Below are 9,064 nucleotides of genomic sequence, written 5' to 3' on the forward strand. Positions count from 1 at the left end.
TCAAGCAGACCTCAGACCTGCCAGAAAGCGAGAAGGGGTTCAAAGAGACCAGATAGGCAGCTAATAGTGAGCTCTGACAGCCAGGTGAAACTGAGAGGCTTTCTAGTAGATCAGTGGCCATCTTTTCTGGGCCAACAGCTTTGCTAAAACAGGCAGGCAGCTTGAATCTCAGAGAGATTTCTCCCTGGTTCAATAAAACTGAAATGGAAAGCAACTGCTGGTTAACAGCAGCTTGGATTTTGATGGTGATAAGCGGTTTCGGGTGTTTGCTATGAGCCACACTCATAAATGTTAAATAATGAGTGGTATTTTTTATCATTAGTGCACTCAGCACACACTAAAACAGCACAACTATAAATTACAGTCTAAATACAGGTTTCTGCAGTGTTTCAAACAATACTGGCTGGTTTGAAATGAGGTAGGGAGATCCACTAGTACCCGAGCGTGTAAACCGAATTCTCTCTCAAAGAGCATTCCAGGCGAACTCATTCTCAGGCCTAGATCAAATAAATTCACGCTTATATTAACACAACACAGCCTGGCTTGCTTTCCTGTGAGAATTCTCAGTTTCAACCTGAACCACTAATCAATTATTGATGATGCAAAGGTCAGCATGATAAAAGACACATGTGCATGACCATTTTCCACATTAAAGCACTAATTACTAACTTCAAATAAAAAAAAATGAGGGCAAGACGTGCTAGGTGAAATCTTGGCATCTTCTGAAACAATTTAGGAGTGACAGTTTTATTCTTGATTCCCTGCAAAAAATTTACGCTAATTTCTCCTCAAATCTCCTGCCGGTTAAGGTGCTGACCATGTCCTTTCCGCTTTGAACAGGAAATGAACCATTAGCCTTACTCTGGAACAAACCCAAACAGGATAACCTGGGGTAGAAACAGCTGAACACACCGGTGATTTGGTGAGGCCATAAACATCACCTGTAATACTGAATCTGTGTGGCTGTTTTAAGAAAGTGTGTTTATAAAGGAACAGCCGGCCGTTGACACCAGTGTGAGAACGGAGCCCTGATTGGAAAGGACAGGACGTAAACCAAGAGCTGGAATTTACTGCAGGAAGCACCTTCCTGTTTGCAGGGAGTATTTTCGACTTTAAAAGAAAACACCCAAGCAGCATAAGCAAAAACATGTTCACCATCTCATTTGTCCTATTTATGTCCAAGAGCTCTTCTTTGCTATGTGTCTTATATGTGTCATTTACTTTTTCAAAACACAAACCTGAAAAGAGGGCTTTGGCATTTTGGCACAGGGCCTATGCCAGCAATTACTGGAGTTCACTAGAGAGATTTGAGGCCATGTTGCATGCTTAAATGTAGCCTATATTCAATATTTTGACACAAATCAATGAAAACAGTTGTGCTGCTTAATATTTTTTAGGAAGCCATGTTCTGTTTATTTCAATATTTTTTGATGAATAAAATGTTCAAAATAACAGCATTTATTTGAAATCGAACACTTTTGATCAATTTAATAAAATCTGATCAAGCTGTTTTGGATGTCCTCGATCTTATTAAAAAAAATTGTTTGAACAGTTGTATCACCCAGCAGATTAATTAGTGTACCAGGTTGAGCACAGACAAATCAAGGGAGCAAATCAAGAAATTCAAGAAAGTGCAGAGGAGGTTGGTCCCTGAGAGGGCGGGCATACACCCCTCCTAATTCAGGGTGCGTGGGGCAGCCCGGCATCCTAAGGCTGGCATCTTGGGACTGCCCTGCATGATTCATTTCATACGTAGATTCTAATGCACTCACTACTCTCAACTAAGCACCGTCAACTAGGTGCCTAGAGACTGTTTTACATCCAAGAGACCAACCCAGTTAAATCACGTCGGCTAACAAATGATGAAACATTTACGAAGACGGGAATCAGATATGAGAGATTAGATGTTGGTCGGATAGTCAGATATCAGCTGCATCAAAACCATATCTGAAAGTGACCAAGCTGTGGACACAAGGTGTGTAACGGTTCTCAGTAAAAAAAACAACAACAAAAAACATTCCAAACCGTACCATTCTCCAGGTAAGGCCGAAGCAGCACACATTGCCTGTGTTTATTCGGATAGGCACAAAACAATAATCAAAGCGCTGGGCAGGGCACGACAATAAGGACTGCTTGGTGGCTCGGAAAGACACTCTGGACAACTGTCAGAACTTTCACTGTCCTGATCGAGCCAGTGCTGCATCATCACAAAAGTCTTGCCTATTTAATCAGTTGAGTACAAGACGACGCGAAAGAGAACTTGCGCGCACTGTGTGATAGGGGTGTAAATCGGACAGTTCATCATTATACGATATGATATCGATTCTCTCAGCCAGCGATACGATATTTGCTGATACCTCAAAAAAGTCTGCAATACGATTACGATACGATTCGATTCAGGGCTATATCAATTGATTTATCAATATTTAGATATTGTGTGCCAAGTTTACACAACCAGTAACATTTTTATTAACTCACAAATGCAACCAAAATATATAACATGAACGTTTAATTAAACTCTTTGAAAATTGCACACCCTAATTGGGATATTTACAACACAAGAGTTCAATTCTGTTCTTGTTAATTTTCATAAATCATGATGTTTTTTATTGTGCATTCCACATATCAATCAAACTGCAGCTGGGTTCTTTTAAATAAGTAATAATAACAAAAAAAATACAGGTAACTTACAAAATGAATGTTCATTGAAAGTATGTTTTTTAGCAAAAGCAGTCTTTTTTTGGCAAAAACAAGTAACTCCACATTTCATGTTTCAGAGTTAAACAAAACCAAGTAATTGCTATGATATAATAAAACACTTGGTTAATCTTTGTAACATTAATCTCCTCAGCCGACATAGTGAGTCCTGAGTCCTGACAAACTTTGTTGTGATTACACACAATACAGGGAGCTTTTCCCTCACCACTGTAATGTGCTGCTTTAGCAAGGTTCCGTTTTCCTTTTACGCCCCGAAGAAGATATCACGGGTTCACCAAGTTCGTTGAAATGCTTCATCCTCAATCACTTTTAGTTAGCTTTGACGAAACTCCTCCCAGCTAGCGTGTCTTTTCGAAGTGACTAGCAGGCTTGTCACCTGACCTGAATACTGCACGCTGATTCGCTAAAAGGGTGCTTGTTAAAGGAGAAGTTCACTTTTAAAAAAACTTTTGCTGATAATTTACTCACCCCCATGTCATCCAAGATGTCCATGTCTTTCTTTCTTCAGTCGAAAAGAAATTAAGGTTTTTGATGAAAACATTCCAGGATTTTTTCACATATTATGGATTCCATTGGGACCCAAACGGTTCAAGGTCCAAATGACAGTTTCATTGCCGCTTCAAAGGGCTTTAAACGATACCAGACGATGAATAAGGGTCTTATCTAGCGAAACGATCGGTCATTTCAAAAATAAAATAAAAAGTTGACGTTTTATAAGCACAAATGTTCGGCTTGCTCTGTTCTGTGATGCGCGTTCGTGACGTCACGTAATACGCAATTACGTTGAAAAGGTCACGCTTGAAAAATTGAAGAAAATGTTCTTTTTGGCTTTTTAATATTAAAACACTCAGGATGCGCACACGAAATGGGCATTTTAAACGATAAACTGACACAAATACATTTGAAAATGTTTATATGGTCCTCCTTCCGCACATTTGTAAACACATCAAACTTGACCTTTTCAACGTAATTGCGTATTACGTGACGTCACGAACGCGCATCACAGAACAGAGCAAGGCGAACATTTGTGCTTATAAAACGTCAACTTTTTATTTTATTTTTGAAATGACCGATCGTTTCGCTAGATAAGACCCTTATTCATCGTCTGGTATCGTTTAAAGCCCTTTGAAGCGGCAATGAAACTGTCATTTGGACCTTGAACCGTTTGGGTCCCAATGGAATCCATAATATGTGGAAAAATCCTGGAATGTTTTCATCAAAAACCTTAATTTCTTTTCGACTGAAGAAAGAAAGACATGGACATCTTGGATGACATGGGGGTGAGTAAATTATCAGCAAAAGTTTTTTCAAAAGTGAACTTCTCCTTTAAGGGTGATCAATGTTACAAAGACACACCGGCAGACAGTATGGTGAGTAAACGAAAATGCGCATTTTCCAAAAATGGAAAAGCGTAGACGGACGTTACGTGAGGATGTGGAGAGTGTCAAAATAAAGGTACCGTAAATCGATATTTTACGTGTGGCATCGTATCGTTAGACATTTGATCGATGCATTGATCCATGTCGATGTATTGTTACACCCTTAGTGTGAGAGAAGTTTTGGTTTTCTGTGCATGCACACACACACACACCCGAAGCGTGCACACAGAAAGCTGCATCTCAAACAGAACTCTAAATTGAACTCTAAATTGAGTTCGCTTTCAAGTCCTCTTGTACTTAAACGGACAAATTCACACAAAATTCAAGTCAGCATGCTCGTAGGCATAGTAAACATAGTAAACATAGTCGAATATGTCTTAATTGAACACAAACAGTTGAGAAAGACAATGCATGTGTGCAGTATTAGTATACTGGATCTGTACATTGCGACTTAAAGTGACAGCAGCCTAATGTTTCTGCTGCGGACCGGTTTTTAATGTTACTCAAACAACAAAAGACATATAAATCACTCACTGCTCTTGACTGAATAATTTAATAAAGACTAACTTTAATAAAGATTAATCTAAATTAAATTTATAGAGTGAAAGACTATGCAGTTATGACCAACCTCTACGCTGTTAGACCTAACCGAAAAAACTGAAAAGCACTGTTTATTGTATTTGTATCTTTGCTCTATTGTATTTATTTGTGCTATTACTTGTAGTTTGATTATTTGTTCTTATTTCTTTATTTTTATTTGACAGTAGTCCTTATTTTTCCTGAACATAGCATATACCGTACCGAAACCGAGACCCTAAAAATGTGATACAAACCGAAGTCATTTGAAAAAATAATAATTTGAACCGTTACACCCCTAGTTGACACGTATGCAATATGATCCGATCTGTGCTAGGCATCTAAAAAAAACGTAATGGGTTAGTGTAAATCCAGCCTTAGTTACACAAGAGACCACCTTTACTGCAGCCCATCCTGCAAAGCTTAAAGAGTGATCAGTCAATCTGAAGACTTCAAATGCCCTGAGCCACCACACACTGCAGATGTTTTCTGAAGACAAGGCTCTTCATTCCATTCACAAATTGATCTATTGTTTTCTGGGGGTTTTAAAATTATGTAATGCGAGAACATTCACAAATTCTGAATTTATAACCCATTTAGAGACAGAAGTACAAACATCGTTTCATGTGGGATATGGCATAATCCTCTCTGCTGCAGAGTGTAACACTCACAGTTTGGCGGTAGTTGGTTGAATCAGGTTAGTAAAGATCTGTGTGTCTCTCCATGCATTTCTTCATCTTGGCGCAGATCCATACAGACTGCAGCGGTGTGCTGTACACTTGCCCGTTTATGTAAATCCACACAGAAAGAGTCAGGTGGCCGGCTGCGGCGCGTAAGCACAGAGCCCGTTCCTCCAGCGTGCTAAAGATCCCTCATTAGAATGACAGACAGGAACTCCACATGTTCTTAGGATGGATGTACATTTGCGTAAGGCAGTGAGAGATGATATCCAGCTTTGTGAAAAGAAAAAATACCCTCTGCAGTAGTAGTTCCTTGCGGCTTCTTCCTCTGTACATGCAGTGTGTGTGTGTGTGAGAGAGAGAGAGAGAGAGAGAGAGAGATCGCATAAGGGAGGGAGAGAGAAACACACCCACAATGTGTGGTGGGGGTGTTAGTGATGGGGGAAATGAGACACCGTTGCTCATGCTCAGCCCTGGACTGTGTGCAGTCCGCTACTTACAACTGCAAAACACACACATTTAGAAACCTGCAGCTTATTTATATTCACGCTAGGGCTGTGCGATTAATCATAATTGATTTTTCTATTTTGATTTTGGCTTCCAACAATTATGAAAACAAGATAATCAAGGTAAATAGATTATGGTGCTGCTGCCGCATTCTGTCCAGCGCACCTTCCTTTCCTTCACAGCGCGCTTTCGGTCCTCTCTAAAAGCCCAAACTTGTCAAAGTGTTGTAAAATGCATTCTACTGTTGGTAAACTGCAAGATGTGTTTGATTTTAAAGTGTTATTAAAAGCGCATTAAACCACAAAAAAGACCCTGATCCCCAGGCGGCTTTCTGTGTGCGTGCTCCAAGTCGGAGCTGAACAAGGATAAACAAATGGGCTTCGGATACATGCCTAAACGCGTACACACAAAAATTTCATGAATGTCAAAATGCCAGACATGCCAAAAGTGTGTTTTGGAGTGTTTACGTAAACAGTGGGTAATGTTCAAGAAAACGTACACAGCCGAGAAAGAAAACGTGTGTAACAGTATATTGGATTTGTGCATTAGCTCCTAAAATGACAGCAACCTAATATTTCTGTTGTGGTTCGTCATTAACAATAATCAAACAACAAATCTTTCTCTTTCTCTCACTGTGAGTGCGTATGTGTGAGAGACAGCGACAGAGGGTGCACTCAGCCAAGCGACGGTGCGTAAATCTCAGCAGACAATGAAATTATATGCGTAATACTTATTTTATGCCTCTAACTCAATTACAGACGATTGTGTGATCATAAAATTTGCAAGTGATTTACTCGCATTGTAGAGGGTTGAACACGGATCAAAGACCTCTAAACCAACCAAAAACAGGACAAGATGTCACAAGATGTGACCCTAAAAAGGACAGAATGCTCAAGCATACCCTTTGCAATTGCAACACTACTGTAAACCAAAGAGAATTTAAGTGCTTTAAGAAATCCAAATTAAGTTTCTGCTTGATTTCAAACTGACCTGGCTTATCAACACCCTAAAGACAGATCTTATGCAATCCTATCCATCAAACGCTCTTATCAGAGCTTTCTCTAATATCCATGCAGCCTAATAGTGTTGCCAACTTCACAAGCAAGTCTGACATCCTGAAAGTGAAAGTGATATGTGAAGGCCAAGTATGGTAACCCATACTCATAATTTAACCCTTCCAAGTGCACACACATTAGTAGTGAGTAGTGAACACACACATACACTGCAAACCGTGGACACACACATTCGGAGCAGTGGGCAGCCATTTTTGCTGTGGCGCCCGGGGAGCAATTGGGGGTTAGGTGCCTTGCTTAAGGGCACCTCAGTCATTTCCTGCCTGTATTGAGAAGTGAACGCGCAACCTTCGGGTTACAAGCCTGACTCTCTAACCATTATGCCACAACTGTCCCCTTAATAATCCTAATAATTAGAGATGCACCGAAATTTTGGCCGCCGAAATTTTTTACTTTCATTTTAAGTAAAAAAATGATAAAAATGTTATACTGTATTTATCTATGCTTGTAATTTGTGTTTTTGATCTTGACACATTCAGTATCATTAAAATGACTGAATTTCATTAAAACTACCACAATCAAGTTCATTCCCAGGATTAATAATAAAGATTTGGCGAATAGCCACCTATGACCATCAATTCACTCAATCGCTGTTAGTAATCCTGTGCTTCAGGAACATGCCAAACATCCTCTATCACTGCAGCTGAAACCATGAGCTCCAGGAGAACATGAGGACTACATGAAGCATCACATCGAAAAAAGTAGTGGTGTGCTGGTTAGCACTGCACATTAGCTCCAGCAGGTAGATGGCATAAGAACTAGTGCTGGGCAACGATTAATTGCATCCAAAATAAAAGTATGTTTTTACATAATGTGTGTGTGTAGTGTGTATTATTTTGTATATATAAATACACACACACACATGTATATATTTAAGAAATATTTGCATGTATATACTATATTTATTTATACATAATTTATATTATTTATAAATATAAATATTTTATATAACACTTTTTTTTAAATACATGCATGTGTATTTATATATACAAAATAATTGCAAAATAATCGAGATTAATCGTTGCCCAGAACTAATAAAACACCATCTAATTCTGAAAGCATCTTTCTACACCAACATTCACAAGTAGCTTCAATAATATTTCATTATATTATAATATGTTGTTTTAATGTTTTTTTATTTTTTACAATCGATTATTTTTGAAGGGCTGAAATACATATAACTGTGAACGGCATTTATATGGTTCCATGTCTGTTGTCTTTTGCATTCACTAGTGAAGAGTTTAGGATTGTGCACATTCTTGTAATGTCATTGGCCAATCAGCATTGTCAGGTCCCTTCCCTTCAGTGACATCCTCTAAATTAGAGTAAAACAGACAGAGTCACTCATCAGGTGTTCAGAATATTTGTTCATCTTTCTGCAATTTGCTGATGTGATCCGAAATAAAGCATAGCTTCTCTAACCTATATTCACAATGATGGTTCAACAGGATTAGTGTGCATTCTCTCCTGTGTTATTTTTAAAACATGCTAAGGTCACATGATATTTTTTTCCCTTTTCCTCACAATCTGCTTTGGTCCCTGGGCCGTCTCTCTCTCTCTCTCTCTCTCTCTCTCTCTAAACAGGCACTAGCTTAGACAGGCACAAACACACACTCATATCACACTGGCACACATACACACAGCCCAAATCCAACTTAAACGCAGTAATCCTTTAACAGTTGGATTCAGAGGGGCTCTGTGTCCATCTGTTCTGCAGACCTATGGTTCACTGTGCTGTCAGCTTCCTGTTCATTGTGCTAATGACGACATAGCAACAATATAGTGTTAAAATGTATGAAATGCAAAAAAAATAAAAAAATTGCTAACAAACCAATGCAAAGTCCTCAGCACAGACCCCATTTCAAGCCATTTACTCTGGTGACTTCTGAAAAGATGTATTCCAGAGAAACAGGAAGGCTAGCTTATGCAAATCTCAGAGAAGCTGTGACCCACAATTCCTTGTGATTACGTATTTAGTAGGAAAAAGAAAAGACTGTTCAAACCTTCAAAAACTAGTTTCTTTAGACTGACATCATATAAAGATGGCAAAGGTGTCCAATTTTTGGAAAAAGACTATGAGAGAGCGAACAAAGAAAATCATTGTCCCATCTCCCACACAGCAGTTTTCAGT

The 9,064-nt window shown here is 39.0% G+C and overlaps 1 protein-coding gene across 11 annotated transcripts in view; it reads right to left on the reverse strand.

The window, feature by feature from the left end:
- The window catches only part of tjp1a (tight junction protein 1a), a 158,796-nt gene that overhangs the window by 45,703 nt on the left and 104,029 nt on the right, over positions 1 to 9,064 (reverse strand). The window lies entirely within an intron of this gene.

The sequence above is a fragment of the Leuciscus leuciscus genome (genome assembly GCF_965113295.1).
Source record: "Leuciscus leuciscus genome assembly, chromosome: 2".
NCBI lineage: Eukaryota > Metazoa > Chordata > Actinopteri > Cypriniformes > Leuciscidae > Leuciscus > Leuciscus leuciscus.